General features: G+C 42.2%; 1 protein-coding gene across 4 annotated transcripts in view; it reads right to left on the bottom strand.

Annotated features, from left to right (window-relative positions):
* Positions 1-26,786, bottom strand: part of LOC117962614 (signal-induced proliferation-associated 1-like protein 3) — a 77,286-nt gene that overhangs the window by 44,706 nt on the left and 5,794 nt on the right. For 3 of the 4 annotated variants that reach the window (XM_059015698.1, XM_059015695.1, XM_059015696.1), the window contains one exon: positions 8,070-8,116. The gene's annotated coding sequence lies outside the window, so the exon portion shown is untranslated. Of the gene's footprint in view, positions 1-4,521; positions 4,592-8,069; positions 8,117-26,786 lie in introns of those variants that run through there. The other variant, XM_059015697.1, reaches the window with a different exon arrangement.

The raw sequence follows: 26,786 nt of genomic DNA on the forward strand, positions 1-26,786 counted from the left end.
GCTATTTGGTCACACTGATAGTCGTTACGTTTGGAGAAAGTCTGATGAGGCGTAAAAAGAAAAGAACAACATACTGTCAAACATGGATGTGGTAATACCCTTCTGTGGGGCTGTTTTTCCTCTAATGGCACAGGAAACTGAGTTCCAATACACTGTAAAATGGATTCCATAGCATACCAAAAGATATTGGGCAATCATCTGAAACCCTCCGCTACAAAACTTGGTTTAAAGCGCAACTGGACGTTCCAACACAACAACGATCCAAAGCTCACATCAAAATCTACTTCAGAATGGTTAAAGAAGAATCAAATCAAGGTTCTGGAATGGCCTAGTCAAAGTCCCGTTCTAAATCTGATTGAGAATCTTTGGCATGACCGTTGTGCAAACACAGTAAATTGCTGTTACAGACCCTCCCTGTTAGGTGACATTACGAGGGCTTTAGTTCAGCAATAACGTGGCAAAAAAAGAAAGCCAGACCACCTGCACAGTGCGGTCAACCCACGCACAAGCTGGCTCTGTACTGTGTTTGTACAACGGTCACATCTCCTAATGACCAAACACAAACAAACAACACAAGCTGGTCAGTTTTACAGCTTTCTTTTAAATTATAAACCAGGGTTGAGAAATCAACCCGTCACCACTAAGGATTTGTCAAAAGCCCAGTAGATCTGGGGTATGCATACCATCTGCTGCACAAAACATACGATCCAGCTCTACAGCTCAAAACCAGCAGCTCATTTTCACGTTTAGTAGCAGAACAAACAGAACAACCCAACACAAAACAAAGAGATTGTGATGTATGCTCTTTGCTCCAGATGATATCATGTGATGGAGTGGCATTCTGACAAAGCCCAAAGTGCATGAGATGACATCACTGATAATAATAAGAGACACCGACGCTCCACAGCCTCATTGAGAGGCTCTCCTGTGAAATGGCGGGACAATTACACAGCAACGGTGACTTACGAAACCAAGGAAACATCAATGCAGGGATTAGAGAGCAGTGAAGAACCATCTGAGCTGCTCTCATTATCAGGTGTAAATTGCCGGTACAGACACTTCCTGTTAGGTTCAGCAATAACATGGCAAAACAGGCAAGCCAGTAAAGCTGAGGGAACATGAAACCACCTTTTCAGGAACAGTGACTTGAAACCTGGTTCCAGGAGACCAGGAGATTTAGTTTGAGGTGCTTTATCAAACCCTAAGTCTCCCCTGGTGTGCCGTGCAGTGGCCTGAAACCTGGTCTACTGAAACAAGCCACAAACTGTCTTCGTGTTCCCTCGGCCTAACACGACTGAGCATTCAAGTATCTGAATGAACACGTCAATGACCATGACATAATGAACAGTATGTACAGAACAGTCTAGAATAAGACATGGCAGAGAACAGTTTAATGGAAATCCAATCAGTGGTATTGAAGACCTGGATGTCATTAGGTAAGCAATGAGGTGTCAGTCTCAGAGTATAGTAAAACAACTGATTTACAGTGTGTGAGATAACTTCTTGTGTTCAAGATATGTGTAAAATTATAAGTCTGACACACACCTTGATATTATTATTATTTGTTTATTTAGCAGAGGCCTTTATCCAAGGCGATTTACAGAGACTAGGGTGTGTGAACTATGCATCAGCTGCAGAGTCACTTACAATTACGTCTCACCCGAAAGATGGAGCACAAGGAGGTTAAGTGACTTGCTCAGGGTCACACAATGAGTCAGTTGCCGAGGTGGGATTTGAACCGGGGACCTCCTGGTTACAAGCCCTTTTCTTTAACCACTGGACCACACAGCTTCCTTATGTCTCCTGCAATATGTCCCCTGCAATCTGATACACCAACTGTATTGTCAGACAGAGAAAACTTAATACGAAAAAAAAACATTATAACGTTTTTTAAGTAATGATTTTATGAGTTTGGCCGTATCAAGACACGTTATAAATAACATGACTGTGTTATCACGTTTAAACAAGCAGTCAGAAGCGATTTCTTTATCTTTCAGGTTATCCTGTGTTTCTGTTATCAGTTTTTGTGTTCAGTGATTTTGACAGGTTTTTTTTTTTCAGTGTAAGAAATATATATGTCATATCAAAAAATATAAACGTCTAAATCGTTTCTGAGGTATGTGTCAAGAGCTGTGGTAAATATGTCGCGAACACTGGTCTTGTCCATTCAACTTCATACCAGTTTGAACCAGATCAAACCACAGACTTGAACCGAAGGCCTCCCCCACATCTACTTCCTTCACTGCTGCATTGCTTCCTGTCTCGCATGAGGAAGCGCGTGTTTTATTTATTATGATCACACTGCAGGCTGCTTAGCAAACCACTGCTTTGCAGGATTTACTGTGTGTGGCATTTAAAACAGTATCTAGAGTAAAAAGTCTACGGCACTTTTTAACTGTAGGAAACTATTTAGCAAATTCACTAATACAAAACATTACTGCCCCTTCCTGTATATACGTGGCTCTCTGTTAATTGTTTACAGTTACAATTGTTATAGCCTGCCCTGGACTGGAGGGAGCACCCTTTCTCTTAGGGGGTGAGGGAGGGAGCAGTTCAGTCTCCATGCCTCAAGCCTGCCCTGGACTGGAGGGAGCACCCTTTCTCTTAGGGGGTGAGGGAGGGAGCAGTTCAGTCTCCATGCCTCAGGCTTGCCCTGGACTGGAGGGAGCACCCTTTCTCTTAGGGGGGTGAGGAAGGGAGCAGTTCAGTCTCCATGCCTCAGGCTTGCCCTGGACTGGAGGGAGCACCCTTTCTCTTAGGGGGGTGAGGGAGGGAGCAGTTCAGTCTCCATGCCTCAAGCCTGCCCTGTACTGGAGGGAGTACCCTTTCTCTCAGGGGATGAGGGACTGTGGCAAATGTGAGTTAGGAAATCGCAATACATAATCAAAAGAGATTACAGCAAACCCATTTTTTTCAAACCATCTCCCTTCAGAAGGTTTTAGGAGTTAGAAGCCGTGGTTAAAAAAGGTCCTTTTATTGAAACTGTCTTCACATGTACAATTCTAAACTCAGCACCACTGAGTGTTTCATAGTTATAGCTGGTAGTATTAGTTTTACTCACTGTTAGACTCGGGGGTGAGCGATTTGCTAAAAATAATTGTGAAATCTTACAGTACAAAGCGAAAGTTGTTTAATATCATATCAGTGTTTACAAAGACACTACAAACCTTTTTTTGTACTAGGCTATAATATAAACCCTTCCCATTCTTTATTTTATTGCATACATTGTGTCGTGTTTATTTTGAATTTGTGAATCTGTCTTTGAAAAATTCTTCTTTTTTTTAAATGTTATGCATTCTGTATGCTTGTTTCTTATTTCTGTGATGTGTGATGTCAGTATGGTATTTATATTTTTTATTGTAAAAAAGCTTTGGGATACTATATCATATGTAAAAAGGGCACGCGTGTGTGGCTACATATTGTCAGTTTTTTATGCTTTCATTTTTATTTGCGACCTGCAGTTTCTTGGCTTTTTTTGAAAGCCAAGAAACTTGTCTTATTTGAAAGAACTGAAAGACTTCCTTTGCTGTATTGTGACTGACTGTGCTGTCAAAGGATAGCAGTGTTCCTTTTTGATGTCCTGCAGTGTGTTGATACCAAGCTTTTTCTGTTTAGTTCTCCTCCAGTTTTAAATAATAATTCTCTAATCCTAACATTAAACATTATACCAGACATTTAGTGCATGTAAAATAGCTGTTTTCTATTTGAAATGCTTAAAAACAAATTTGGGAGCAGTTAGGGGATGTGAATAGTCAGATAGTTTTCCAATTGGTTTCATGTGGGACGGCATTGACATTTTTGAAAATCCAGTATTGCACCGAATATAGCCTTGCAGCCAAATAATATTTCTCAAGAACAGGCAAGACAGCCCTCCTAGTTTAGAGAGTGGGAGTCTCCTTTTCTTTTTTCTGGGCTGGGAACTTTCCATAGAAAATCTACCCAATAGAGAGATTGGCAGCATTTTCCAGTTCAGCATGCTATTAATTAGAATTATTATACTGATTATTGGTAACCTTTGTTCCAACCCTCTCATAATAAATGATTTACATGCAAATAAACATTTTCACATCCAACTAACAGTATAATTTTTCATGGACCCAGCCTCCCCAAATAATATCTATAGATCAATTTCTTCTTAGGTATAAAACTGACTGCACTGGCACTGTAGATGTGAAAAATCCCTCAAGGGCTTTGCCAATGGACCCCACTGGGGGCCTCATTAGTCCCCAAACCCCTTGTGCATAGGAAACGCACACTGCTCCTCCACAGTGCGTAACCCTGTAGAGTGTACTCACTGTTTTCTGTAGGAGTCTAACCCTGGTTTTACCTCTCTCTTAATCCACCCTTTAAATGACAAACTCTTGTTTCATATCTCTCTGAACCGCTCTGAATAGTTAACTTCAATTACAGTAGCAGTCTGTCAAAAGCATTTCCCTTGATCGCCACAGATTGACTGATAGCTTCAGTTATTAACAACTCTCGATGTGATAAAGAAAATTGAGTCTCGATTGCTGTTCTTACCTGCAAATGACAATGTGTGTTGGAACGGTTTGCAGGTTGTTCTCGTCTGCTTGTCTCTTCTGGTTTCTCGTCTCTATTTTAGCTGACTTTTGTGACGTCACAACATGTCACCACAAGCAGGATTCTGGTTTGTCTGTCAGTCTGTTTCCTGTGCTGCACAGTTTGCTGTTCATGTGTCAAATACACACAATCATGCAGGTGCTTCCACAGCACTGCTCACTTTGTGCAGTCTACTCAGCTCTCATTTTCTCACAATGACATCTTTTTAGGGTCAAAACATGGGGACTCTTAAATGCACTATAACTACCTTAATTTTGCACCAATCTTCCCAAACTTTTAGACTTTTTGCTTTTGGCTCTAATCCAATAGACTTTCAATTTGATATGAATATTTTAAACCTGTACATGCACTCATTCACTTTCTTAACTAAAGTGATCCAAAAGCTTTGCATCACCCTGTAGAATTAACTAATGTTGCTTCATGAAGTCGAGTGAAACCTGCTGAATAATGTTACGTTAACATATTGAATTGCACACCGCTTTGGAGTTTTCCATTAATGACAAGCTGACAAAAATTGAAAAATTTGACATTTCGAAATCTAACATGAAATAGTGTACTATTATTATGGCTTCCGGTAGTCTTTTGCAATATAATTGTGGAGTTTATTTAATTACATGATGTTAAATAAAAGATCAAATAATGTTCATATAGTTTTTTCTTTCTTTCTTTTTTTTTTTTAATTAGGTCTTAATCCTAAAATTCTAAATGATGCCAAACTGGCCACAGCTGTACATGTCACAGTCCATCTAGTCCTGACCTGCTGTCAAAGGGTCCCCACGCACCATGAGAACGGCTGTTCTGTGCAGTATATATACACGTTAAGAGAAGAATCAACTACTGTACTAGTCGAATAGTTGAGGTAAAAATAGTTGACTAGCCTCACTGTGTTAAATATTGCTGTATCTTGTATTTGAACATGTATGGTGCTCTATTTTTGCAGTTTGAATCAGCTTGGAGTTCTGTATATATATATATATATATATATATATTTTTTTTTTTAAATGTTGTTTATTTCTTGCACTTCCTTCCATCTGAAACCACATGCCTCACTGTTTCTTCACAATCACTACTATTATTTTATTTAGCAGATGCCTTTATCCAAGGCGACTTACAGAGACTAGGGTGTTTGAACTATGCATCGCTCCAGAGTCACTCGCAAATACATCTCACCCGAAAGACGAAGCACAAGGAGGTTAAGTGACTTGCTCAGGGTCACACAGTGAGTCAGTGGCTGAGGTGGGATTTGAACCGGGGACCTCCTGGTTACAAGCCCTTTTTTTAACCACTGAACCACACAGCCTCCTCAGTTTCTGAGGTCGACTGTCACTTTATTGTGGGGCTGAAAGACAGACAGACACCCAACTGAAATGGACCTGCTGCTGATGGAAATGAACGAGTCTGATTTCAAATTAGATAATATGATAAAAAAACACCCCTTCAACCCTAACCAACCACGAAAATACGAGCCACGTTCATCGATGAAAGTCAAGCAGACAAAAGCGGCTTCTAGTATACAGGTTGTTCCCACGGTGGCGTTCTGCCTAGCAACAGACAGGAAGCTGTCACAACCATGCTACTTTCTGACAGGACGATAGAAGAGCACACTATTGAGACTGCCATCTTAATCACAAAACCACCTGGCACCCAGCACACAACACCCAGCACCTAGCACCCAGCACCCAGCACACACCACACAACACCCAGCACCCAGCACCCAGCACCCAGCACCCAGCACACATCACCCAGCACCCAGCACCCAGCACTCAGCACCCAGCACCCAGCACCCAGCACCCAGCACACATCACCCAGCACCCAGCACACAGCACTCAGCACCCAGCACACATCACCCAGCACCCAGCACACAGCACTCAGCACCCAGCACCCAGCACCCAGCACACAACACACAACACACAACACCCAGCACCCAGCACACAGCACCCAGCACACATCACCCAGCACCCAGCACACAGCACTCAGCACCCAGCACCCAGCACCCAGAACACATCACCCAGCACACAGCACTCAGCACCCAGCACACAACACACAGCACACAGCACTCAGCACCCAGCACCCAGCACCCAGCACCCAGCACACAACACACAGCACACAACACCCAGTACCCAGCACCCAGCACACAACACACAACACCCAGCACCCAGCACCCAGCACACAACACCCAGCACCCAGCACCCGGCACCCGGCACCCAGCACACAACACCCAGCACCCAGCACCCAGCACACAACACACAACACCCAGCACCCAGCACCCAGCACCCAGCACCCAGCACACAACACCCAGCACCCAGCACACAGCACCCAGACATTCACCAGTTTCCTGTTTACAAATGCAATGAAAAAATACCATTAAAAATCAAACAAACATTTAACATGACATGTGGCTCTTTCCTATAGGAAAATATGAGCTCTACGAGGTGATGAGCTTTACTGGAATCATATTGATAGCTGTATGCACTGTAAAAGAAAGCACATTCCAAACAGATTTTTTTTTTGTTCTTTGTATAAAATGTCATTTTGGTGTGCGTTTTCCTACAGCCTAGATTTAGGTCATTACTTTTAATCAGAGCAAATGGATGCTAAATCTTTAATAAATTCCATTGAGGGGCTTTTTTTACATGCAGCCAGAATGAAATATTCATTGGAGCTGATTAATATGTGGGCTGTGTAATCCCCTCGCCGCTCCCCCTCCATACGCTTCACTGTCAGCTTTTCGTCCTTCAGATTTCCATTTTGACAATATATCCGATCGCAGCTCTGTATCACACACTGACCGGCCAACCAGCCTGCCGCGTTCCATTCACACCACATGATATGATGACCTTTCAACTCCTACTTGTGGCAAACCATAACCATTGTAGAAATAAATCCAACGACAACCGTTTCGACTGGAAACCCTTACGTTGAATGCATTGAAAAAGACTTTAGATTGAATGTTTGTCACAGAGTTGAAAGGTCACATGGCATACAATGAGGGAGTCTGTTCTGCCCTGCAGGATTCGCCAGACAAGCTCAAAGCAGCTCAAAACTACACTTGGTTAAAGAAATCTCTGTTTGTAAGCCATGCTTTCAGTTACACTTCCTAGATCACCTGCAGAGTGAAATTGGCCCCACCCCCTCAGATCTTTTTTTTCCTGTCATTAACCAACCAGCTGCCTCCTGTGTTGACTGACATGCTTTCAGCCAGTGACATGGAAGGCACTCCTCTGGTGAAATGACCAAAGAAGGCAAGACAATCAAACTGAGAACTTTCTTTAACTTCATGTAGTAGCTGAGGTAAAATGGTCCAGGAAGTGCAACAGATTACCTGAAAACATATGAAGTGTTGAAATGAAATGACTGTACATGTGCGCTATAACATGTGCTTCTCTCAAAGCTCCACATTTGAGACCCTACATATGCACAAAAGGTGAAATCCCTTTAAAAACACAAGCATGTTTTTTACAGCTCGAATACAAATAGGATTAACTTACTTTTAAATACTTTCACTTGGCCTTCACACTGCGTACAGAAATCGCTCCTGCAATCAAAGAAGAAAAAAATACGATAAATAAAATAACTTCAGTGTGACCAGTGGAAATAGTGACACTGTAGTGAGTTGGCATCTCAGCCCACTGGATTGAATACAGAGGAAAAAGCTTGATCTGTAAGCCAAACAAGTCCATTCAGCTAAAGAGCCAGCTCTGTAGTGGAGCGGTCAGCCCTGGTCAGTATTATTAATTCATCAGACGTCAGGAGTAGATCCATTACATAAATACTACAGTGCAATACAGCTCCCATACAGAACATTCACCTGACCAGGCTGGTCTACTTTAATAGGGCAGAATCGAGTCGTGTGTCTTAGACACTTCACCTGGTGAGCTATTCCACGTGGGTATAACTCAAAATGTGACTCCTACCTTCTATTCCAAACTGACTTTACTCAGCTTCCATTTCCCCTGTCTCCTGTTCTCTGTGTTTAGTAATGGCAGGTTAACTAGATCATTGAGGATTGTATAATCTTCAATCAAATGCCATCTTTCATGTCTTCTTTTAAACAATTTTAAACTTGATTCACAGAATAGAAATTCAGGGTTCCACAAACGTATTATAAAGATATATATATTTTTGTAATCTTTGGAAAATATGAGTCATTTCTTCAGGATAAAAGAATATTATTTAAAAATACAGGCAAGCCATTTATGAGGAGAATCATCTTTAAATAGGGAAGGATTTAGCTTTATAAACACACTAAACAGCACACAGACACACTAAACATCACACAGACACACTAAACAGCACACAGACACACTAAACATCACACAGACACACTAAACAGCACACACACACACTAAACAGCACACAGACACACTATACATCACACATAGACACACTAAACAGCACACACACACACTATACATCACACACACACACTAAACATCACACACACACACACACTAAACATCACACATAGGGCATAGTATTCTGTCTGTGCATCTGTTTGTCTGTATGTCATACTTACTTTTTTTTACATGCGAGCACAAGTCTAATCCACAGAAAGTAAATCAGTTTGATGAACCATGATGCTAACTCTGCTTACTGAATGACATGTTGGTCTTAAATACCACTTATCCACTTCCCATTAAACTAGTCATTGCCATTTCTTATTCTACAGTATTCTGTACTGCTGATATACACCATGCTCACCTTATACATTATACTGACAGCTCTCATTTAGAATGTACAGCCAGTCCCTTATTTTGCTGTTTTCCCATGGTTATACTATGCATTTACCATTGTTTACCATGTTTGTTAACCATACCTGCATGTGCTTTACAATGCTTCCCTATGCCTTACCGTACCTCTCTGTGCTTAACAATGCTTCCCTATGCTTTACCACACCTCTGTGCTTTACAATGCTTCCCTATGCTTTACCATACCTCTCAGTGCTTTACAATGCTTCCCTATGCTTTACCATATCTCTCTGTGCTTTACAATGCTTCCCTATGCTTTACCATACCTCTCTGTGCTTTACAATGCTGCCCTATGCTTTACCAGACCTCTCTGTGCTTTACAATGCTTCCCTATGCTTTACCACACCTCTGTGCTTTACAATGCTTCCCTATGCTTTACCATACCTCTCTGTGCTTTACAATGCTTCCCTATGCTTTACCATACCTCTCAGTGCTTTACAATGCTTCCCTATGCTTTACCAGACCTCTCAGTGCTTTACAATGCTTCCCTATGCTTTACCATACCTCTCAGTGTTTTACAATGCTTGCCTGTGCTTTACAGTGCTTTCACGGTGCTTTATTACACTTTGCTGTGCTTTTATGAATCATTTTAAATGGTTGCTGACATACGTGTTAAGATTTCAAAAGCAAGCCTTGGTAAATGTCAATACCACAACCCAATCCTCTCAATGAATATGAAAGCACTCTAGACGCATCTCCACAATCCCCAGTGACTTCTTACATCTTTATTATGCCCAGGTGGGTCAGTAATGTAACTATAAACAGGTCTAAAGAATGCAACGATGTTTCCACTCATTCTTTCTCACGTTCTCCTGGTTTTACAAATCCTTACTGAATGGAGGAACAACAAAGATTGTTAACATATCAAGCAAGAAAGGACAAAGCAATTATACACCACGGCAGATTTATTAAAGGTGAGAAAACTTCCAGTTACACTTTACATGGTGTCTCTAATAACTGTGTATTTACATAGTAGTTACATAGTAAATACATGTGTACTTACACATCATTACAATGCTATTACAATTGTTTCAGAAAAGGGTTAGGTTAGGGTTAGAGTTAGGGTTTAGGGGGTTAGGGTTAGGGTTAGGGTTAGAGTTAGCGTTTAGGGGGTTAGGGTTAGGGTTATATCATGCAAACAATTATACATTAAGTACATTGTAACTATGCATAATAACATTATAATTATTAGTAAGTATATATGTATTTACTAAGTAACTACTATGTAAATACACAGTAATTAAAGACAGTTAATATAACCTGTTACCCAACTTCCATAGTAAATATTTCATGTTTTGGGCACTTATAGGCAATATTCCCATTTTAGAGACCTTGTCTTTTGACCCACTTGCCCCAATTATCAACTAAGGCCCCTTACTAAATATTTGAATGATCACATCACAAGTGCAGTGATACCCCAACTCAACTCAATTGTAGGAATGTGAAGCTAGGGCTTGGTGTTTTTACTGCCCAGGTTCTCCCACTCAGCCCCCTTGCACGACTAAATATCTTGGTATTCCTGAAAAGACCATCGTCTCCTCTTTAAATGTATTTGAATTTTCAAGAACAATCCGTCCCGCCCGTGCAGCGGTACCCCGAATATTATCAATCTCCTCCCAATGCAGAACCCTTGGGTTAGTCAGCACTGGTGTTTACAGGACAGCTCAGTACTGTATGATATATATTGAAATGTAAAGAGGTTGAATTGTACATTTTGAGGAGGTTTCTTGATTGGGAAAGTCACAGAAACAATTTCACAGTGTAATTGGATTATCCGAATGCCTCCTGGTCCCAATTGATTTGGCTATCAAAAGCTTTACTGTACCAGTGTGGTGTATCCGAGTCATAGCCGCTTCTTGTTTGTCTCGTGCTGTGCTGCTCTGTCATGCTCAGCAGTGAGATAGGCCTCCTCCTGATCCAGCAACAACTCCTCAGTCTCGCCTGACGCTAAGGGGGAGTTGGGTCTGTTTGTGTGGCTGACTGTGAGATCAGTGCAGGAGAGGCCTATTGCGTTATCTGTACTTACACAGACACTCATACACTGAGATAAGTACTGACAGACCAGCCTCCATACACACAACAACCACAATCCAGTACTCACTGAGATACCACTGACAGACCAGCCTCCATACACACAACCACAATCCAGTACTCACTGAGATACCACTGACAGACCAGCCTCCATACACACAACAACCACAATCCAGTACTCACTGAGATACCACTGACAGACCAGCCTCCATACACACAACAACCACAATCCAGTACTCACTGAGATACCACTGACAGACCAGCCTCCATACACACAACCACAATCCAGTACTCACTGAGATACCACTGACAGACCAGTCTCCATACACACAACAACCACAATCCAGTACTCACTGAGATACCACTGACCGACCAGCCTCCATACACACAACAACCACAATCCAGTACTCACTGAGATACCACTGACAGACCAGCCTCCATACACACAACAACCACAATCCAGTACTCACTGAGATACCACTGACAGACCAGCCTCCATACACACAACAACCACAATCCAGTACTCACTGAGATACCACTGACAGACCAGCCTCCATACACACAACAACCACAATCCAGTACTCACTGAGATACCACTGACAGACCAGCCTCCATACACACAACCACAATCCAGTACACACTGAGATACCACTGACTGACCAGCCTCCATACACACAACAACCACAATCCAGTACTCACTGAGATACCACTGACAGACCAGCCTCCATACACACAACCACAATCCAGTACTCACTGAGATACCACTGACAGACCAGCCTCCATACACACAACAACCACAATCCAGTACTCACTGAGATACCACTGACAGACCAGCCTCCATACACACAACCACAATCCAGTACACACTGAGATACCACTGACTGACCAGCCTCCATACACACAACAACCACAATCCAGTACTCACTGAGATACCACTGACAGACCAGCCTCCATACACACAACCACAATCCAGTACTCACTGAGATACCACTGACAGACCAGCCTCCATACACACAACCACAATCCAGTACTCACTGAGATACCACTGACAGACCAGCCTCCATACACACAACCACAATCCAGTACTCACTGAGATACCACTGACAGACCAGCCTCCATACACACAACAACCACAATCCAGTACTCACTGAGATACCACTGACAGACCAGCCTCCATACACACAACAACCACAATCCAGTACTCACTGAGATACCACTGACAGACCAGCCTCCATACACACAACAACCACAATCCAGTACTCACTGAGATACCACTGACAGACCAGCCTCCATACACACAACAACCACAATCCAGTACTCACTGAGATACCACTGACAGACCAGCCTCCATACACACAACCACAATCCAGTACTCACTGAGATACCACTGACAGACCAGCCTCCATACACACAACCACAATCCAGTACTCACTGAGATACCACTGACAGACCAGCCTCCATACACACAACCACAATCCAGTACTCACTGAGATACCACTGACTGACCAGCCTCCATACACACAACAACCACAATCCAGTACTCACTGAGATACCACTGACAGACCAGCCTCCATACACACAACCACAATCCAGTACTCACTGAGATACCACTGACAGACCAGCCTCCATACACACAACCACCACAATCCAGTACTCACTGAGATACCACTGACAGACCAGCCTCCATACACACAACAACCACAATCCAGTACTCACTGAGATAACACTGACAGACCAGCCTCCATACACACAACAACCACAATCCAGTACTCACTGAGATACCACTGACTGACCAGCCTCCATACACACAACAACCACAATCCAGTACTCACTGAGATACCACTGACAGACCAGCCTCCATACACACAACCACCACAATCCAGTACTCACTGAGATACCACTGACAGACCAGCCTCCATACACACAACCACAATCCAGTACTCACTGAGATACCACTGACAGACCAGCCTCCATACACACAACCACAATCCAGTACTCACTGAGATACCACTGACAGACCAGCCTCCATACACACAACCACAATCCAGTACTCACTGAGATACCACTGACAGACCAGCCTCCATACACACAACCACAATCCAGTACTCACTGAGATACCACTGACAGACCAGCCTCCATACACACAACAACCACAATCCAGTACTCACTGAGATACCACTGACAGACCAGCCTCCATACACACAACCACAATCCAGTACTCACTGAGATACCACTGACAGACCAGCCTCCATACACACAACCACCACAATCCAGTACTCACTGAGATACCACTGACAGACCAGCCTCCATACACACAACCACAATCCAGTACTCACTGAGATACCACTGACAGACCAGCCTCCATACACACAACAACCACAATCCAGTACTCACTGAGATACCACTGACAGACCAGCCTCCATACACACAACCACAATCCAGTACTCACTGAGATACCACTGACTGACCAGCCTCCATACACACAACAACCACAATCCAGTACTCACTGAGATACCACTGACAGACCAGCCTCCATACACACAACCACAATCCAGTACTCACTGAGATACCACTGACAGACCAGCCTCCATACACACAACCACCACAATCCAGTACTCACTGAGATACCACTGACAGACCAGCCTCCATACACACAACAACCACAATCCAGTACTCACTGAGATACCACTGACAGACCAGCCTCCATACACACAACCACAATCCAGTACTCACTGAGATACCACTGACAGACCAGCCTCCATACACACAACCACAATCCAGTACTCACTGAGATACCACTGACAGACCAGCCTCCATACACACAACAACCACAATCCAGTACTCACTGAGATACCACTGACAGACCAGCCTCCATACACACAACAACCACAATCCAGTACTCACTGAGATACCACTGACAGACCAGCCTCCATACACACAACAACCACAATCCAGTACTCACTGAGATACCACTGACAGACCAGCCTCCATACACACAACAACCACAATCCAGTACTCACTGAGATACCACTGACAGACCAGCCTCCATACACACAACCACAATCCAGTACTCACTGAGATACCACTGACAGACCAGCCTCCATACACACAACCACAATCCAGTACTCACTGAGATACCACTGACAGACCAGCCTCCATACACACAACCACAATCCAGTACTCACTGAGATACCACTGACTGACCAGCCTCCATACACACAACAACCACAATCCAGTACTCACTGAGATACCACTGACAGACCAGCCTCCATACACACAACCACAATCCAGTACTCACTGAGATACCACTGACAGACCAGCCTCCATACACACAACCACCACAATCCAGTACTCACTGAGATACCACTGACAGACCAGCCTCCATACACACAACAACCACAATCCAGTACTCACTGAGATAACACTGACAGACCAGCCTCCATACACACAACAACCACAATCCAGTACTCACTGAGATACCACTGACTGACCAGCCTCCATACACACAACAACCACAATCCAGTACTCACTGAGATACCACTGACAGACCAGCCTCCATACACACAACCACCACAATCCAGTACTCACTGAGATACCACTGACAGACCAGCCTCCATACACACAACCACAATCCAGTACTCACTGAGATACCACTGACAGACCAGCCTCCATACACACAACCACAATCCAGTACTCACTGAGATACCACTGACAGACCAGCCTCCATACACACAACCACAATCCAGTACTCACTGAGATACCACTGACAGACCAGCCTCCATACACACAACCACAATCCAGTACTCACTGAGATACCACTGACAGACCAGCCTCCATACACACAACAACCACAATCCAGTACTCACTGAGATACCACTGACAGACCAGCCTCCATACACACAACCACAATCCAGTACTCACTGAGATACCACTGACAGACCAGCCTCCATACACACAACCACCACAATCCAGTACTCGCTGAGATACCACTGACAGACCAGCCTCCATACACACAACCACAATCCAGTACTCACTGAGATACCACTGACAGACCAGCCTCCATACACACAACAACCACAATCCAGTACTCACTGAGATACCACTGACAGACCAGCCTCCATACACACAACAACCACAATCCAGTACTCACTGAGATACCACTGACAGACCAGCCTCCATACACACAACCACAATCCAGTACTCACTGAGATACCACTGACAGACCAGCCTCCATACACACAACAACCACAATCCAGTACTCACTGAGATACCACTGACAGACCAGCCTCCATACACACAACAACCACAATCCAGTACTCACTGAGATACCACTGACAGACCAGCCTCCATACACACAACCACAATCCAGTACTCACTGAGATACCACTGACAGACCAGCCTCCATACACACAACCACAATCCAGTACTCACTGAGATACCACTGACAGACCAGCCTCCATACACACAACAACCACAATCCAGTACTCACTGAGATACCACTGACAGACCAGCCTCCATACACACAACAACCACAATCCAGTACTCACTGAGATACCACTGACAGACCAGCCTCCATACACACAACCACAATCCAGTACTCACTGAGATACCACTGACAGACCAGCCTCCATACACACAACAACCACAATCCAGTACTCACTGAGATACCACTGACAGACCAGCCTCCATACACACAACAACCACAATCCAGTACTCACTGAGATACCACTGACAGACCAGCCTCAATACACACAACCACAATCCAGTACTCACTGAGATACCACTGACAGACCAGCCTCCATACACACAACAACCACAATCCAGTACTCACTGAGATACCACTGACAGACCAGCCTCCATACACACAACAACCACAATCCAGTACTCACTGAGATACCACTGACAGACCAGCCTCCATACACACAACCACCACAATCCAGTACTCACTGAGATACCACTGACAGACCAGCCTCCATACACACAACAACCACAATCCAGTACTCACTGAGATACCACTGACAGACCAGCCTCCATACACACAACCACCACAATCCAGTACTCACTGAGATACCACTGACAGACCAGCCTCCATACACACAACAACCACAATCCAGTACTCACTGAGATACCACTGACAGACCAGCCTCCATACACACAACCACAATCCAGTACACACTGAGATACCACTGACTGACCAGCCTCCATACACACAACAACCACAATCCAGTACTCACTGAGATACCACTGACAGACCAGCCTCCATACACACAACAACCACAATCCAGTACTCACTGAGATACCACTGACCGACCAACCTATTCTGAAAATGTAAATGTAACATACAGATGAACAATTGTATAGACAGACAGACAGACTCCCCCATGTATCCCCAGAATTCTCAATAACTAAATAATGGGTGACACTTTACATCAGGGCTTCTCACAGTCTGTCCTGGGGACCCCCTGTGTCTGCTGGTTTTCATTCCAACAGAGCTCTCAATTACTTAACTAGACCCTTAATTGAACTAATAATTGCTTAATTAGACCATTCTACTTGTTTTCTGCTCTTAAACAGTTGTAGTTCAAGTTATTATCAAATGTTATGACTAACTTGAAATCTGCAACTGTTCAAGAGCTGAAAACAAGTAAAATGGTCTAATTAAGTAAATTATCAGTTCAATTAAGTGTCTAGTTAAGTAATGGAGAGCTGGGATGGAATGAAAACCAGCAGACACAGGGGGTCCACAGGACCGGGTTTGAGAAGTCCTGCTTTACATGAAGTGTCTCTACTGTGTGTTAACATAATAGTTACATAGTAAACACATGTGTACTTACACATAATTACAATGTTGTTATGCATAGTTACAATGCACTTAACGTGTGAATCTTTTTGCAAGATACATGTAAGTACACAATTGTATCAGAAAAGGGTTAGGGTTAGGTATAGAGTTAGGGTTAGGGTTTAGACCTTAAAATGAGCAGGATTGCACCCGTGTGTTTACATAGGAGTCGATAAAGTTGGAAAAATAAAAAAATAGACAAGTTAATTTCTGCAAGTATATGCAGCGATAGTTCCATTAAATTTGAAACAACTTCCATGTTAAATAATTAATTCTAGTCACATGTAGGCAGAATTCCTATTTTAAAGATCCTTGTCCTTTGAACCTGTAAACTAGACTGGGAGGTGGGGGGCTTTAATTGTACTGTGATTCTTGATATGTATTTTTTTGTATAGAACTGCAAGTCACCCTGGGTAAGGGCGTCTGCTAAGAAATAAATAATAATAAAATAATAATTTCTTGCCCCTTTTATTCCACCCAGAGCTCTGACTTATTAACATCTCGGTATCCCTGAATAACTCCCATCATCTCCTGATCGAACCCTCTCACAAGTTCAGCGGCGCCCCAAATCCACAACTACTACAGCGGGACAGGGCTTGTATTGCCCAGAACAGACAATCATGTCCTCTTTAACTATATGCAAATGATTTTAATTAACAATCTGTCTGACAGGTGCAGTGCTACCCCAAATATTCTCAATTGACTCTCAATGCAGAATGACTGTGTGGGACAATTGTTCTTCATTTTCAACATGTTTCTGCAGTGGCGACTGCCAACACTGGATGTGGTGTGCTTCCTGGCAGTGACGCTTGTAGAAGCAGGCTGGTGACACAATCATTTCGATACTACAGCGTTTTGAATGAAGCTGCAGGATGCAATATATCTCACAGATGTTTCTGTTGCGTCTTTCTCTTTCCCTCGTTGACAGCTTTACTTCACACAGCGTCACCATAGCAAGAGCACACGCTGTCCCTCTGTACACACACACACACACACACACACACACACACACCTCCCTTATAAGACTTCCCACAGTAAAAGCATAGCAGAGTGTAATACAGCACAGTGAAAGCATGGTAAAGCATAGCAGTGTGTAATACAGCACAGTGAAAGCATGGTAAAGCATAGCAGAGTGTATTACAGCACAGTGAAAGCATGGTAAAGCATAGCAGAGTGTATTACAGCACAGTGAAAGCATGGTAAAGCATAGCAGAGTGTAATACAGCACAGTGAAAGCATGGTAAAGCATAGCAGAGTGTAATACAGCACAGTGAAAGCATGGTAAAGTGTAGGCAAGCATTGTAAAGCATGTATAACCATGGACATTATCGTACTGTGGTGAACTTCTATAAGGGTGCAGCCTGGTAACCTGTCTGCTTCCAGTTATATTATTAAATTACTGTTCATGTCTGTCTGTCCTTCAATCTCTATAACTACAAAACATGAATCATAGGAAAGCTGACAATTCATTATGAAACATTATAGACTGGTACTGCTCTGAAATGTCGATGTTGCATTCGTCTTGTTGTTTAGAATCACCACGTCTTAGAGACTTTTTAAAACTCAAAACTTTCATGACCCCCTGTGGACTTTATAGAGCTTTCAAACTGATCCCAGCTGAGAAGAGAGTGATCTGATTTGATTATGAGTCTCACCTTCATCCCCTGTGTGAGCTTCCCTGTAATGAAAACCATCAGACTCACTGCATCTTGTTAGCAGCAGCAATGATCTCAACCAGCCCGTCACAACGAGGCTGTCAGCAGGGAAGCTCACACAGGTGGAGAAGCTGAGACTGATACCCGGTCCCACTCTCTTACCTTCAGTCTCACATTGATGAGGCAGCAAGCCCTTGTGGGGAACTAGCTAGAAGCATCTTGTCATGGGCTTTGGCAGATATTGCTACGAATCCTGCTGAGCTCCAAACTTTTTTCAAGGAAAACTAATAAGAATTGGAAACCAAATCCCTGAGGTTTGTGAGAGAATGATTGAATTAGTCCTTCCAGTTAGTTATGTGATCACATTGTAGAGGCCTGTGTGTGGTGGCTGCATGTCCCAGCTGAGCGACTGTGTATTTCCTGTTCAGGTTCCAGCACTCTATTTCTGAACCCAAACTCCGAGGACGGCCTGCCCACATATTGTTCAGCGCACCGGCTTCCTGTGCAGCAGGATGTGATGTCACGCACACCCTGACCTCTGCCTCTTTAAAAAAAGTATAACCTGGAATCTATATCCTAAAATCTGAACCCAGCCTGGCACAGACAGCATCACAGACACACGATATTCCAGAATCTGAATTTATGCTAAATCATGTTTTTACCAAGTTTCACGACAATTAGATAAGTGTTTCTCCAGATAAATGCAATAATGTTAGTGTGACAGAGCAACAGACTTGTGTGTATTCAGAAAGTTTCAACTTCTAAAGAGAAAAATAGGGTAAAATAGCAAGCAAATGAAAGTTCAGAGATACTGCTGTACCTTGCCATTGTGTTTCTCGTAGTGTGGTTTACAGTTTCTCAGTTGTTTCCTGTATTTGCTACTTTAAAAACAGGAAGAGATCTACAGTAATTAAAGCAGGGCTAACGGTACTTCCTGTGAGTGCCAACAACATGCTCACTGGCTTTAAAATCCATTCTCTTACCTCTTATAAGCACTAGCAACATTATCACCGAGCCTTTAAAGAAGCGCTAACCAGTACTTTAAAACCCATTCTGTTACCTCTTAATCCTGAGCTGGGGTTGGCATCCCTTGTGAAGAGGAAACAGTGGAGGAGTCGTATTGTACCTTTGTCACACTTTACATAAGCAATGCTGCTGGAATAGTTAGAATGCATCAGATTCATTCTGATGTTTTAGGGCATATTTTCTTCAATACAAGCTATTAACAAGCTTCTCTCTGATATGACCCTGTGTTTAGCACTTGCGTGTTTCTGAACTGGTAATGAAGTTACGCAGCAACTGAGGGCAGCAGTGTGGAGTAGTGGATAGGGCGCTGGACTCTTGACCGGAGGGTCGTGGGTTCAATCCCAGGTGGTGGACACTGCTGCTGTACCCTTGAGCAAGGTACTTTACCTAGATTGCTCCAGTAAAAACCCAACTGTATAAATGGGTAATTGTATGTAAAAATAATGTGATATCGTGTAACAATTGTAAGTCGCCCTGGATAAGGGTGTCTGCTAAGAAATAAATAATAATTATAATAATAATAATAACTAAGAACAAAAGAACATCAGTAAAGTTCAGAGTGCAGCTTGCCCCTTGCTAGTCACATTGCTGTTTGAATGATTTTGGTAATAATCTAGATTAGGGGTGGCACGATTATTAATCTGACAACAATTGAGCTAAAAATAGTGGAATAGGTCAACAAACCACCACGTTTAAATACATATTAATAATAAATGTATTTGAACATGTCCGGTTCGCTATTTGTGAATGTACTGCTTCATAACAGCTGTTTGAACATTATATTTTAAAACTGCTTGGAAATTGTTTGAACTATTTATTCCAAAGTGTCATTTACATGTGAATGGATTGAAATCCCAACTGTACTTCAGCCCAGTCCACTCGCAGTGTCTGAGTTTCTCACTTTGCTATTTGACTAGATGACTATTCGAAAGAAAGAAAGAAAGAAAGAAAGAAAGAAAGAAAGAAAGAAGTAGACCTGATCTACAAATGCACACGGCCAAAACCAAACCAAACTTCAATGTCAAAGTCCCTTTAATCTGGAGCCAGCGCTCAGCACACAGTGTCTCACGACTGCCAGTGATTCACCTGTGCTCTATCAGATCTCCGTGTGACAATTTAAAGAGGTCATGGCTAACTAGAGGTCAGGGCAGCAGTGTGGAGTAGTGGTTAGGGCTCTGGGCTCTGGACTCTTGACCGGAGGGTCGTGGGTTCAATCCCCAGTGGGGGACACTGCTGTTGTACCCTTGAGCAAGGTACTTTACCTAGATTGCTCCAGTAAAAACCCAACTGTATAAATGGGTAATTGTATGTAAAAATAATGTGATATCTGTATAATGTGAAATAATGTATAATGTGATACCTTGTAACAATTGTAAGTCGCCCTGGATAAGGGCGTCTGCTAAGAAATAAATAATAATAATAATAATAATAATAACTAAATAATTTCAGAACTGTGGTCCATTTCCAGTCAATATATGCAGCTATGGCCAAAGGTTTTGCATCACCCTATAGAAGTAACTATGCTTCATAAAATCGAATGAACACCTCCTGAATAATGTTACGTTAACATATTGAATTACACACCACTTTGTAGTTTTCCAGATACTTATCGAAAAACTGACACAAATGTGATAAATTTAACATGAAATACTGTACTACTATTAAACATGATATCTGGTGCTACACTTGGTTAAAACAATCTCTGTGTTGCACTTCCTGGGTCACCTGGAGGGTTAAATTGTCCCCACCTTTTCAATGTCTTATTTCCTGTTAGTAACCAATCAGCCTGCATCCCCTATTGACTGACATGCTTTCAGGTGAATTGACCCAAGAAGTGCAACAGATATCCTGAGAATAAGGTATAGAAACTGAGAACTTTCTTCAACCTAGTACTGGATATCATGTTCAAAAATAACTATACATGTTGGCTGTAACATTTGAGACCTGTGTAGCTGATGGAAATGGAAAAGATTATAAGCACCTTAAGTTAACAATGGAAGTTTGATATAAAGACAGAACAACAGTGTGCTTTCTTACACCCTCATATTATCATACTCCTAATAAAGTGTGCTAAAGAATGTCCTTACCAAGTTTAATCAGAATAGGACACGAAGTTCTCTAGATAAATGTCAAAAGGTAAGAGTTGCATACAGTCTTGAAGCAGGAAGCTTCCATATGCCCTGAGATTATGCTAAAAAAAAAGGTCCTTAGAAAGTTTAGTGACTTTTATGATAGACTCCTAGCCACGTTTCCATCCGTGTGAAAATCAATCTCATCTCGTTCCCAGTATCAAACTGGGGCAGCTTCCACCTGCAGTCTACAATCCACTCTGCAGCCGGACACATGACACACAAGTCAAACCTGTATGTATCACGTTGTTGTATAGTTGCTATTTATGAATGAATTCACCAACTTCCAATATTCCCCGGACACTATAATATAATCACAGCCTACAGATTATTTTCTGCAGTCAGAGATTTAGCATCACATGTTAGGTCACTTCGTCCATCAGTGTGAGAGATGGGGTTCTGCCAGCCTGCAATCCTAACTGGGGCTGACAGACAGACAGACAGACAGACAGACAGACAGTCAGGCAGGCAGACAGTCAGGCAGGCAGGCAGACAGACAGACAAACAGACAGACAGGCAGGCAGACAGGCAAGCAGGCAGACAGACACACAGGTAGACAGTCCCAATTGAAACGTATCTGATCTGTGATGCTGATGGAAATGAATGTTTCAAAATGCTTTCAAGTCCGTCCCAGTGGCAGATGAAAATGGTTCTCTAGCCCTTTAGGATTGTATTTGTGTCTAATCTAATACCTGTATGGTTTTATACATGTCATTTGACAGATATTTCAGTGCTTGTGAGGACACACTATATGTGCGTGCATTGGTTTAAGTAATATAAAGGTCACTGAGACCCGAAAGTTTCTGACAAAACCACAAAAGGGAAGTGTTTCAAATATGAAGTCAGTTGCCTCTTTATCAACAGCTCCACATTTACTGCTGAACAGTGTGTAACACATTCAACAATGTCCGTTTGCTTTCACGCATTTATTTGTCACTTGTATGTTTGATTTTTATAAATTTACACTTTGATTTGTGCACGTTTTATATATTATTGACTCACACTTTGTAACTGATTGATCACTTTGTAGTAGCTTCTCCATTCAGTTCACTTAGAATGCCTTATTGGGTACTGACAAATTGAATTATTGATAGTTTTATGCACCTCAATATAAACAGCCCACACCTCTTGCAAACTGGACAGCCATCCTGGGGGGTTGTGTCTCTCTGTCCGTCCTTTGTTGTGGTTTTGTTTGTGCAGGAGTGGGAACATTATTTTAGTGTTTGGAACGGAGAGCCACAGAGGGAAGTGAAACGAGCCTGTACATAGACTTTCCTGATGGTAAGTATTCGGCTGACATACAGTATGCCGGTTTGAAAAACGAGCGCGAGTGAATTAAGAGCTTTTCTATTAAGAGCTTTTCTATTGTCTCTGATTATTATCGAATATTGTTCTGTGCTTATCACACTGTGCTGGCGTAGTCGGGCTATATATTAAAAATAACCCCTCTGTTTGAGCCCCTCTGAGCGGGTGTTACAAGTGGGTGACCTACAGCACAGGAAGTGGTTTCAGGAAGCAGCAGCTTATTATATGTGTTGTTATTATTGATTTACTAGGAAAGAACCGTTCTCTGAAATAATAAAAAGGAACTTGTCATACTATTGTTTTATCGCAAACTATTCCTGTTGAAATAAGTTCTCTAAATGAGTCAGGTGCTCTCTGTATTCATTCTGCTCAGAGTGTCTTTGGAAATAATTAGAAAACCACAAGGCTTGCCTTTTTCCTGTGCAAACCTTCCTGCAAACACATGCAATGGGTGTAGCGTGCAGACAACTCTCCTTAGTCTTTGATCAGGGCTCGATTTATTTGATCAGTCTTCACCCAGAGAACCCACAGCTGGCTTTCATTAGAGCATTTCACAGCACCAGTCTTCATAGCACCAGCGACATTACCAGTGCCCCCCTTTTAAAGGAGTTCAAACCAAGTTTCTGTTACCTCTTATCAGCTTCCTTGGTCTTCTGTTGAACACCTTCTGGGATTTTATACTTATATATTGTTTATAAATGGGAATAAGTAGTTACTGCTGCTTCCTGGTACCTAATCACTTCCTGTTGTGTTGTAGTTCAAGCTCCCTCCAATGGTCCAGATCATGTGACACATAGCAAATGTACCATTGGACCATAGCATACCATAGTTTGTCTATACCCTTATAAAAATGTCCCATATTAAAAGCATAGCAAAATGTAATAATGCAGGTACCATGGCACAGCATAGGTAAGCATTGAGAGGTATGATAAAGCATATTTAAAACATGGCAAACCAGGGTAAGCTAGGATAGGTAACCATATATATATATATAACCATAGGAAAAGCATGGGGGAAAACTGCAAAAATGCATTCACATTTACTGTGGTAAACCTTATAAAGGGTAATGCTGAAATAGTTTCATATCCTGAGGTTAGCAGACTCAAAAGATTCTCATGACAATGAAATGGTGGGGTCAGCAATACTGTTAACTCCTTCAAGTACACAAGGAATCGAGCGCTTGTTGTTCAAAAGCGACAATTTGGATGACCAGATCCAACCTGCAGTAACTTTTAACCCCTAAGGAGGCTGTGTGGTCCTGTGGTTAAAGAAAAGGGCTTGTAACCAAGAGGTCCCCGGTTCAAATCCCACCTCAGCCACGGACTCATTGTGTGACCCTGAGCAAGTCACTTAACCTCCTTGTGCTCCGTCTTTCGGGTGAGACGTAATTGTAAGTGACTCTGTAGCTGATGCCTAGTTCACACACCCTAGTCTCTGTAAGTCGCCTTGGATAAAGGCGTCTGCTAAATAAACAAATAATAATAGCATCATTTTATTTGTGGGACACACATGTTCCTTGTACCTTAAAGGGTTCATAAAGCTAATACAGTAAGCACGGTGCAGCTAGCAGCAGGAGGACAGCTCTTTAGTTCAGTCACAGAGTGGCCAGAAAGCTTCAAGGAGGGGAAGCTTGTGTGCCTGCAGCTCACACTAGCTTAGCTAATGTAAAAGCCTGGTGACCAATAGCATCTGGTTTCTGCACAGGAAGACACTTTCACTCAGACTGGGAGCTAAAAGATTAGCTTAAATTCAGTGCTTCCTCTGGTTTCAACACACAGCAATGGAAGCTTCCTGTTGTGTTTTGTGTGTGCGGTTTGCCTGATGATCTGCTTTTCATTGCTTCACAATATCACATGACATGTTTAAATCGCTGGAGTTGTCCTGATTAAATAGCACATTCCCAAAACAGACAGAAACCCCATTCTACTCAGTGGCAGAGCGGGATGTTACCCGCAGTGCCATCCTGGGGCTCATAGCTGTAACGAAACAGTGGAGTTCAGCTTATAAACACTCCTGGACTTGTTTCTGAATCCTTGTTCAATGAACAGATCCATAACGAATGCTTTAACAATCCATGTAATCGGCCTGTCTTTTGCAATAATCAATGCGCATATTCTTACAATCCATCAATAGAAAAATCCCCGTCTGTCTATATGGGATGGAATTATATTACAAAAGCATTTTAATATCATCTGAGATCTCAAGTGTATATGAGTAAGACTTGAGTACTAGCTGTGTTATGGTGAGTTGCGCAATATTGATGTTTTGTGGCCTCACACTTGCACAATATTGATGAGCTGCTTTCAAATGAAGAAGTCATTGTGGATTGCAAATACTCGTGTCATTGTATATTTTCCTTTGGAAAGACATTGAAGGTTATGTTATTGGAAATATTGAGACTTGCTCCTTTTCAGTGTATATTTTTTGGAGGCTCTCAAAATATATGTACAGTTTTGATGTATATTATTATTATTATTATTATTATTATTATTATTATTATTATTATTATTATTATTATTAATTAGTCATTGAGCAGACACTGTTATCCAAAGCGACTTACAGAGACTAGGGGCTGAACTGTGCATCATCAACAACTGCTGCTACCTCGGTTTCACACCTCAGCCGAAGGATGGATATATTTCTTATAATACATGGTGACCTAAGAGACAGAAATTGTAAAACTAGCAGTGTTTATTTTTAACAATTGAAGAAGTGTTGAGGATAATATTGAAAAATGGAAAAAAATACATAATGTAATTTTTTATTTTAGTAAAATGTGTGGGTGTAAAAACTGAATTATTATTAGGAATCAGAGAACAAAATTGGCTGTGCTGCTGTGGAGGGTGGAGTTGGATGATTTCCTTTGCTTTCTGAGGGCCTCAGTCCTACACTGCATAATATCCCACGGAGGGCATGTGGCTGAGGTCATTTCTTACTGAATTTATGTCGCTTATTGATTTTCTACTGCGCTATTCTGCTCTCACACAGATTTCCCCCCAGTCTTCTGCAGATAAAACTTTCAATCTGCAGGACATTGCTGCTTGCTTTGGCATTGATGGTTTTATTGTGTTCATTTACTGGTGGTAGAGTTTGTTTTTAAAATTGAGTTTAGCAATTTATCATAACCTTATTATACACCTTATTTATGCACAGGTCTCACGCCATCACTGTGTACAATAAGACTGTACAACATGGATGTTTATAGGAAAAGTATTGGAAGAAGAAGAAGAAGAAGAAGAAGAAGAAGAAGAAGAAGAAGAAGAAGAAGAAGAAGAAGAAGAAGAAGAAGAAGAAACAACACATCACAATTGTTGATTATTATTATAACGGTCTGATAAAAGTTAGACCACGTCTCCTTTAAAAACAGAATATAGAAAGTATCTTCTGGACTTTGTGGTTTTTGCATCCTCTGTGTGCATAATGTGTATTTCTAAACACTATACTGTTTCCTGTTCTTGCATTACCCCACATA

The sequence above is a fragment of the Acipenser ruthenus genome, chromosome 51 (genome assembly GCF_902713425.1).
Source record: "Acipenser ruthenus chromosome 51, fAciRut3.2 maternal haplotype, whole genome shotgun sequence".
Classification (NCBI taxonomy): Eukaryota; Metazoa; Chordata; class Actinopteri; order Acipenseriformes; family Acipenseridae; genus Acipenser; species Acipenser ruthenus.